Here is a 10219-nt window from a genome sequence, read left to right as displayed (position 1 = left end):
GGCGACCGTAATCTCCTCACGCCCTTGCACAATGCAATATGCCGTGATTCTACTAAGGGACCCTTGAGGGCGGTCACCGAACCCGTACAAATGGTAACCCTTGGGGGCGGTCACCCGTACCTGTACAAATTTCTCGGGGCAATCTCCACAACCTAATTGGAGACCTGACACTTGCCCGGAGGTTTACACCACAATGATTGAGCTCCGAGGCACCACCAAGCTTCTAGGACGCCAAAGAATCCATGAAGAACAATCTCTAGGGTACTAAGTACCAAAAGGTAATAAGCTTCTCAAACTTCACTTCCACGCATCACCGTGTAGAACTCAAACCGACGCAACTAATGCAATGGCAAGAACACACGAAGTGGCCAAGTCCCTCACACTCAAATCCCTCCAGAACAACAAAAGTTATGGAGAAATATGAGAGGAATAACAAAGATCTCACAAAGAACTCCAAGATCCAGATCCAAGGGGTTCCCCTCACGAGGATAAAGTGATTGGTGGAGATGTGGATCTAGATCTCCTCTCTCTTTTCCATCAAGAACTAGCAAGAATCATTGGAGGGATTGAGAGCTAGCAAGCTCGAAGAAGGTCAACAATGGGGGAAGAACACGAGCTAAAGACATAGATAAGTACAAGGGGGAAGAAGACCCCCTTTATATAGTGGGGGAAGGAATGACACCGTTATCCCCACTTACAGCCCGCGCACAGCGGTACTACCGCTGGCGAGGCATGGTACTACCGCTGCCTCTAGCGGTACTACCGCTGGCGAGGAGCGGTACTACCGTTGCCCCTAGTGGTACTATCGCTGGCGAGGAGCGGTACTACCGCTTGGAAACCGTATTAAGATATTACGGTCGGGCCTACCACCATTTGGAAAAGTACTCGCAAAAGTCCGACCAAGTACAACCGCTCAGAGAAAGGTACTACCGTCCCGAAGTGGTACTACTGCCCACCCGGAGCGGTACTGAAAAGACCTCGATGACGCCTAGAGGGGGGGTGAATAGGCTATTTAAAAACTTCTTCAGATTTGGCTTGAACCTAATGCGGAAATAAACTAAGAGGGTACTTGTGAAGCACAAATCCTAAATGCACTAGGCACTGCAACGTGTATCAACAACACGATCTACCAAGATGGACACAATACAGTTACTAACAAGCACAAGTAAGTTACACAAACTTACTTGAGCTATATCACACGACAAGTAGGTGAACAACACAAGATACTAGATCACACTATATCAATACGATATATTAAGGGCTGCAAGTATGAACGTGTGGATATAGAGGGTATGCTTGAATGATTAATCTTGTACAAGAAATAGCCAACACAATATAATGAGCACAAACAATATGCAATGTATGTATGCTCAAATAACACAAGTAAACCACAAGTAAGGAGTTAGGGTTAAGGATAACCAAGGTCACTGAGACGAAGATGTATCCCGATGTTCACTTCCTTGGAGGGAAGCTAGTCACCGTTAGAGAGGTGGATGTTACCACGAAGGCACACCAACGCCACGAAGGCTCACCCTATTCTCCCTTTGAGATAACACCACGAAGGCGTTTCTCAACCACTAGTGGTAAGCCTTTGAGGTGGCTTCCAAACCCTCACAAACTTTTCTGGGGGAAATCACACGAATTGATTCCTCTCCAAAGAACTCCTACCGCCTAGGAGTCTCCAACCTCCAAGAGTAATAAGATCACGGGGAATGCTCAAAACTTGCTCAAATCACAAATAGCTTGGGTTGAGGGAAGGAGAGGGAGAAGATCTATCTTTTGATGGAACAACTCTCAAAGGGGCTCACGAATGCTCTTGGGATCTAAGATTTGGAGTGAGCAAATGTGTGTGAGGTGGAAATGTGTTCTTATGAGGATAAGGCTGTGTTGGGCAACCCTCTCACGAAGTGGGAGGGGGTATTTATAGTGGTGAGAGAAAAAGAGCCGTTGGGGACACTTTAAGTCACACAGGGTCCGGACGTCCGACAGTTGTCGGATGTCCGGGCGTCAGTGAGGGGCCGGACGTCCGACAGGGGTCGGACGTCCGAGACCTGTAGGCATGACTGGAACTCTTCTGGATTCATCAGCGGCCAGACGTCCGACAAGGGTCGGTCGTCCGAGGCCTGTAGATGTGCCTGAACATATTTGCATTCATAAGCATACGGACGTCCGGAGTGGCCCGAAAGTCCTTGATATACAACACAATTTCTACTGGTGGTGGCTTCCGGATTTCCGATGGGTGTCGGACATCCGGCGCTCGGACGTCCGGAGGGGGCCGGATTACCGAGATATAGTGCACACATACTACTGGTGGTGGCTTCCGGATTTCCGATGGGTGTCGGACATCCGGCGCTCGGACGTCCGGAGGGGGCCGGATTACCGAGATATAGTGCACACATACTACTGGTGTTGACTTCCGGATTTCCGGAGCTTGGCCGGACGTCCGGCCCTCGGACGTCCGGAGGGAGCCGGATTTCCGAGATATAAGCCTTACAAACTACTCGTGTCTGGCTACGGATTTCCGAAGGCAGCCGGACGTCCGGCCCTCGGACGTCCGGAGGGAGCCGGATGTCCGAGGTAATTGGACATATATTGAATTGTAGAGAGTGGACAGTATGTGGTTTTTGATATGGTTTAGAGATGTGGTATGAGAAAAAGTGAAGATGTAGTTTGAGCAAGTTCATCGCAAAACCTGTGATCCCCTCTTAATAGTGCGGGATCCCTAAGGACTCAAGAATCATAAAAGAGTACTGATGATCCATACTTGAGTGTTTACTTTTATTCGCTGATCATCACTCCGCACAACTAACGTCAAAGGAACTGATACCTTTGAGTTAGCCCTTTCACCTGAGCTTGATGTTGTTGTTCCTTCTTGGCTCAAGTTGAAAGCAAGACATGATGAAGTCTTCAAGTAACTTTCCCATACACAATGCGGAAAGCCTGGCTTATGTATTCATCTTCATTTGTCCACCATGTGAACATCCATAAGAATCAAGCATGTAGTGCTCAGGAATGCTAATCTTGATCTTGTCCTGTCCACCATGTGAACATCCACAAGAATCAAGCATGTAGTGCTCAGGAATGCTTATCTTGATCTTGTCCTGTCCACCATGTGAACATCCACAAGAATCAAGCATGTAGTGCTCAGGAATGCTTATCTTGATCTTGTCCTTGTTATCACATGAGATTGTCCTTATCAACACATGATCATTGACAATAGTTTCAATGATATATTCGTGTTGATCCACTTGAACTTGCACACCACAATCTTCATGACGATCACCACTTGACGTCATCCTTCATGGGTTGTATGAGATCTTCCTTTTGACGCAAGCCCAATGGAAACACACCTAACCCCCACATAGGAGACTCACAAAGACCATGGGTTAATACGCAAACACGTAATGAACAATGCTTACCATACCATGGGATCACTTGATCCCTCTCGGTACATCTTATACGCTTTGTGTGTTGATCATCTTGATTTACTCTTTGTCTGAGATCTTGATCAACCTAGCGTTTCTATGCCCATTCTTTGGATAATACCTTGAATAACATCTTGGTCAACATATAAACTCCTTGAACCCAACCGATGGACTTCAAGAAGTGCCTATGGACAAATCCTATAAATATAACTTAAGGCAACCATTAGTCCATAGGAATTGTCATCAATTACAAAAACCACATATGGAAATATATGCTCTAACAGGTACTACCGCTTGGCACAAGCGGTACTACCGCTCGCCACTGAAACAGTCATAACTTTCGCATACGAGCTCCGAATCGAGCAAACCCAAGCTTGTTGGATTGAGGACGACAAGAGCTATATTAAGACCATGCAAATAAGAAAATACCAATGATATAGAGATGTGAGACCTTTATGTATGAAGAACCGACAAAAACTCCAACATCGAAAACATCATAGAAGATGCATATGGACTCCGTTTTTGATGAACTCGAGCTTTTCATGAACATGACCATAAGCTCTAAAACTCACAAAGAGAAACACCAAACAAGAACAAAGAAGTATGATACAAGGATGCAAATGGTTTGAGCTCTCAATGAACGATACGATCGAGCTACTCACTTGAGAGCCCCCCTTGACAGTACGACAATCTATCCTAAAACGGAAAACCTATCAAGGGCAAACCTATACCTTGCACCTCGTCCTCTTGAGCTAGATGACGATGATCTTGGCTTCCTCAAGATGGACCACCTTCTTGATTGCGTTGCCTTGATGAAGACTAGTTGATTGCTACCCCATGCACAACACAGGTGAGCCGCTCTTCAGCATATCTTCACAAGTCCATTGCCACCACAATGGACGGCAAGCTTCAAGCATGATATCTTCGTGCTGATCCACTTGAACTTGCACACCGCAATCTTGATGACGATCACCACTTGACGTCATCCTTCATGGGTTGTATGAGATCTTCGTCTAGGCGCAAGCCCATGGAAACACACCTAACCCCACATAGAACTCTCACGAAGACCATGGGTTAGTACACAAACACGTAATGGACAATGCTTACCATACCATGGGATCACTTGATCCCTCTTCGTATATCTTGTACGCTTTGTGTGTTGATCATCCTGATTTAGTCTTTGTATGATGATCTTGATCAACCTTGTGTCTCTATGACCATTCTTTGGATAATACCTTGACTACCACCTTGGTCATCATATAAACTCCTTGAACCCAACAGATGGACTTCAAGAAGTGCCTATGGACAAATCCTATAAATATAACTTAAAGCAACCATTACTCCACAGCGATTGTCATCAATTACCAAAACCACATATGGATAAATATGCTCTAACAAAAAGGTTGACCATCAATACAGGTTAGTATTTTCACTCAAGAATTACATCCTTTAAACATTGGGTTTCTATTGCCCAGGGCGCCTATGCTCCTTTCCGAGCGGAGGAGGTCCGGTGGAAATCTTGGTTGGCTTTAACTTCATACAATGCACCATGGTCTTCACAAACGCCGTTCGAGCTCCCTCAATGCATTTGGAGCCTTCAAGATGTCAATCTGGGCCGCGACGGTGAATACTTGCTGAACCAGGCTGAAGTAGCTGCTCGGCAGTGGCTCTGTAGGCCATAGCCTGATGCAGAGATCCTTCATGTCTAGCTCTGCCATCCGGTACAACTCAGTCACGTGTTTCAGTTGATCGGAGATGAGGAGAGGTTGCCGAGGGGCTCGGAATTGCACCAAACACAACCTCATCTCGGCATCCCCTTCATGGGATGCATAGTGCCTTGATGCATCTACCGCACTCTTCGGGAGGTCCACAAACACGCTTGGAGAATGCTATACCCGGGTAAGAAATGCGAACCTTTTCCCACCAAAGACACATTGGAGTAAGTACCGCTTACCATCTGCAATTTGTTTGATTTGGTGCATCCACTTCTCGTGGCCTTGGCCTTAATCCGCGCCTCTTCGAGTGTTGCGGTCAAAGTGGAAAGCTCGAAAGCTTGGTCCTTATTTTTCTGCTCAAGGACCTCACATTTCGTAAAGGAGTCCTTAAACTATTGCTGCACCTCAGCAATTCTAGCTTTGTGCTTGTCACTGGCAGACCTCGCCGTCAACAATTTGCAGCTGCACGTTCCGCTACCGCCTTTTGTTCGGCAGCCTACTGCCTTGCCTTGTTTAGCTCGGCCTTGAGCTTCTCGACCTCCGTAGGGGTGACTAGAGTTGTCATAAAAACACTCTGCACTTAAGGATACAAATAAAAATACCTCGCCTTGATGAGGAAACTATTGATAGTAGTGCAGTTCAGACTTACCTTGTGCATCGTTGAACCATTTGTTGCGAAGGTCGAGCTCCTCCTTGGAGCTCTTAAGCTTTTGGTTAATTTCCGCCAACTGGAGGATGCTGCCAAAAACGAGCATGCATAAGTAATTAATACATGTCGGACTCCCAAGTTATCGAATTTTTGAATCCATTGCCAGATTTTTTCTATGATCCCGCTAGAGTCTTGGGGGATACAACTCATTTTAAATGTTATACGTGTTTTTCTGCACTACTTTGACCCCGTTATGGGTTTTTCAAACTCACACAGGGTTCACGGGCTACTGAATATGGGGATTGCATATGAACCCATAAATTAAAATTACTTTGTAAAAAAGATATGGTGTAAATTATCTGAAGCTCGTCAATAGGACATCGAAAGCTTCCTTCAATTCGCTGTCAACAGATCAAATGCATTGTAGAACCGCACTGAGAAGAGTGCGATGTTCTTTAGCGATGGGGGAGTGATACGTCTCAAACGTATCTATAACTTTTTATGGTTTCATGTTGTTATCTTGTCATCTTTGGATGTTTTATGTACCTTTTATATCTTTTTTGGGACTAACTTATTAATTCAATGCCAAGTGCCAGTTCCTGTTTTTCTGTGTTTTTGGCTCTTTTCGGATCTGATTTTGGAATGGAGTCCAAACGGAATAAAATCCCCGAAATAAAATTTTCCCGAACTAAAGAAGATCAGGGGGCTTGAGGGCCAAGCCAGGAGGGCTACAGGGGGCCCACAAGCCCCCTATCCGCCACCAAGAGGTGGCGGCCAGCAGGCTTGTGGCCTCCCTGGCGCCCCCCTGACCTAGCTCCTTCGCCTATATATTCCTTAAAATAAAAAAAAATCAGGGGATCCATGAAAATACTTTTCCGCCGCCGCAAGCTTCCGTTTCCGCGAGATCTCATCTGGAGACCCTTCCCGGTGCCCTGCCGGAGGGGACTTTGGAGTTGGAGGGCTTCTACATCAACATCATCGCCCCTCCAATGACTCGTGAGTAGTTCACTTCAGACCTATGGGTCTGTAGTTATTAGCTAGATGGCTTCTTCTCACTCTTGGATCTTCAATACAAAGTTCTCCATGATCTTTATGGAGATCTATCCGATGTAATCCTCTTTGGCGGTGTGTTTGTCGAGATTTGATGAATTGTGGATTTGTGATCAGATTATCTATGATATAAATTTCAGTCTTTGCTGATTTCTTATATGCATGATTTGATATCCTTGTAAGTCTCTCCGAGTCTTGGGTTTTTTTTGGCCAACTAGATCTATGATTCTTGCAATGGGAGAAGTGCTTAGTTTTGGGTTCTTACCGTGTGGTGACCTTTCCCACTCACAGTAGGGGCAGCAAGGCACACATCGTGTAGTTGCCATCAAGGGTAACAAGGTGGGCTTTGTTGTAGATATGAGATTGTCCATCCACATCATGTCATCTTGCTTAAGGCGTTACTCTATTCTTTTGGACTTAATACACTAGATGCATGCTGGATAGTGGTCGACGTGTGGAGTAATATTAGTAGATGCAGAAAGTATCGTTCTACTTGTTTTGGACGTGATGCCTATAGATATAATCATTGCCATAGATGACGTCACGACTTTGCGCGGTTCTATCAATTGCTCGACAGTAATTCGTTCACCCACCGTCTACTTGCTTTCATGAGAGAAGCCACTAGTAAACACTACGACCCCCGGGTCTATTCACATCTATCGTTTCCACTTTTGCTTTTACTTTGCTTTGTTACTTTGTTGCTTTTAGTTCTCACTTGGCGAATAATCCATAAGGGATTGACAACCCCTTCACAGTGTTGGGAGCAAGCTTTTTGTGTTTGTGCAGGCACTTGAGATACTCCTTCCCTGGATCGATACATTGGTTCTCAAACTGAGGGAAATACTTACCACCGCTGCGCTACATAACCCTTTCCGCTTCGAGGGAACACCAACGCAAGGCTCCAAGGCCACGGGGGAAATCCTTTGCATATTTTCCTAGGAAGTCCCTTAAGGCGTAGCCGTAGCAGAAGGATTCCTGGTGCCGTAGCACGTTTCTGGCGCCGTTGGAAGGTCTTTTGTTGCAGTAGCAGAAGTATTGCTAGCGCCGTTGCCGGGGAAGGAGATATCTATCCAAGTAGGTCTCACAAACTCATCTCTTGCATTTACTTTTTTGCCAGTTGCCTCTCGTTTTCCTCTCCCCCACTTCACATTTGCCGTTTTCATTTGCCTTTCTCCTTTGCCGTTTTCTTTTGCCCATTTCACTCTCTCTTCCTGCTCGTTTGTGTGTGAGATAGTCCATGAATGGCTAGACCCACCACTCCAAATGATACTCCTGAGAATGAAGTTCTCAATTTCAGGCAGAATGAGGAAGAAAATTTAAAGGACGCTTGGTACAGGATTTGCAATGCTCAAAGTAGATCTACTCGTAAGCAATCCACTACCGTTCTTCTTCGAAGTTTTTATGTTGGAATTCCTCCTTGGAATAGGTATATCCTTGATACCATTGTAGGCGGGAATTTTTTGGGGAGCCATACTGTTGACTCCTATGGAGCTATCATGAATTTGGTAGGCTCACCCCCGCTCATGGTTAATGGAACTACCTTAACCCTGGAACACGTGATGCAAAGGCTTGACGCTATTGAAAACAAAATTTCCACAGTTGAACTTATTGAGGGTTTGGATAGAAAGATCCACAATCAAATTACTCAGTACGGATCCAAAGTGGGAAAATTTTCGAAAAATTGAAGGGAGAAGGAACTTATAGTTAATGATTCTTCTAGAATTGGCAAACTAGAAGATGTCGTAACCAACTTGGGTTCCGCTTTTGCCGCTGTACAAAATACTCCAAATCTCACTCTCAAAAAGACCGTAAAGTCTGTTTTTGTTCCTAAAGCTAGTGGTGAGTCATCCAATAAAGATGAAGATCTTAAGATGATAAATGATCACACTACTTATGGTTTGAGCACCAAAGATGACTATACGTGATTCCATCACCTTTTGCCTAGCTAAGGGTGTTAAACAAAAGCGCTTGTTGGGAGGCAACCCAACGAATCTATCATTTTTCTTTCTGTTTTGTGTTTTCCACACTTTCATAATTCTGTTATGATTGTGTTTTTTGTGTTTCTTTTTGCGTTTGTGCCAAGCAAAACCGTTATGATTAGTCTTGGGGGTGATCGTTTGGTCATGCTGGAAAAGACAGAAACTTTCTGCTCACGAAAGGAATTTTTCATTTATGTTATGTAAGAGATTTTGAGTTGATTATTTTTTCTCAAATTCTTCAGAATTTCAAAAACTTTCAGAATTTTTGAAGTACCAGAAGTATACGAAATATACAGATTGCTACAGACTAGTCTGTTGTTAACAAATTCTGTTTTTATTGTGTTGGTTGCTTATTTTGATGAAACTTTGGTAGTATCCGGGGGTATTTGCCATGGAAGATTGAAAATACAGTAACCCAACATCAGCATAAGTATAATTTAAGTTTGCTACAGTACCTAAGGAAGTGGTGGTTTGCTTTCTTATACTAATGTTATCACGAGTTTCTGTTTAAGTTTCGTGTTGTGAAGTTTTCAAGTTTTGGGTGAAGTTCTTATGGACAAAGAGATAAAGAGTGGCAAGAGCTCAAGATTGGGGATGCCCAAGGCACCCCAAGAGATTCAAGGATGCCGTAAAGGCCTAAGCTTGGGGATGCCCCGGGAAGGCATCCCCTCTCTCGTCTTCAATCCATCGGTAACGTTACTTGGGGCTATATTTTTATTCACCACATGTTATGTGTTTTTGCTTGGAGCGTCTTGTATCGTAGGAGTATTTTATTTCTGTTGTGTCACAATAATCCTTGATGCACACCTAGAGAGAGAGACATGCACTCACCGTGATTTTGTCGAGCTTCACTTATATCCTTTGGTAGACAATTCAGCTCACATGTGCTTCACTTATATCTTTTGAGCTAGATACTTTTGCTCTATGTGCTTCACATATATCTTTTAGAGCACTGTTGTGCGTGTCTTGGTAGTTGATCTATTCTTTTAAAGTAGTCTCAAAAGGGGTAGTTATCCAAAGGGATACGAAATCTTCCACCTTCATGTGCATTGAATAGTTAGAGAAGTTTGATTCATCTCAATTAGTTTTTAGTTGTGGTTATGGTAATATTGAAGTTATGCTAGTAAGGTGTTGTGGATCTAGAAATACTTGTGTTGAAATTAGTGATTCCCGTAGCATGCACGTATGTCGAACCGCTATGTGATGAAGTCCGAGCATGATTAGTCTTTTGATTGTCATCCTTTGTGTGGCGTCGGGATCGCGTGATGGTTTATACCTACCAACCCTTCCCCTAGGAGTATGCGTTAAATGCTTTGTTTCGATTACTAATAAAACTTTTGCAACAAGTATATGAGTTCTTCATGACTAATGTTGAGTCCATGGTTTAGATGCACTTTCACC

This window comes from Hordeum vulgare, chromosome 3H, assembly GCF_904849725.1.
Source record: "Hordeum vulgare subsp. vulgare chromosome 3H, MorexV3_pseudomolecules_assembly, whole genome shotgun sequence".
Classification (NCBI taxonomy): domain Eukaryota; kingdom Viridiplantae; phylum Streptophyta; class Magnoliopsida; order Poales; family Poaceae; genus Hordeum; species Hordeum vulgare.
The sequence above is the reverse complement of the archived record's forward strand: the minus strand, read 5'-3'. Positions refer to the sequence as shown.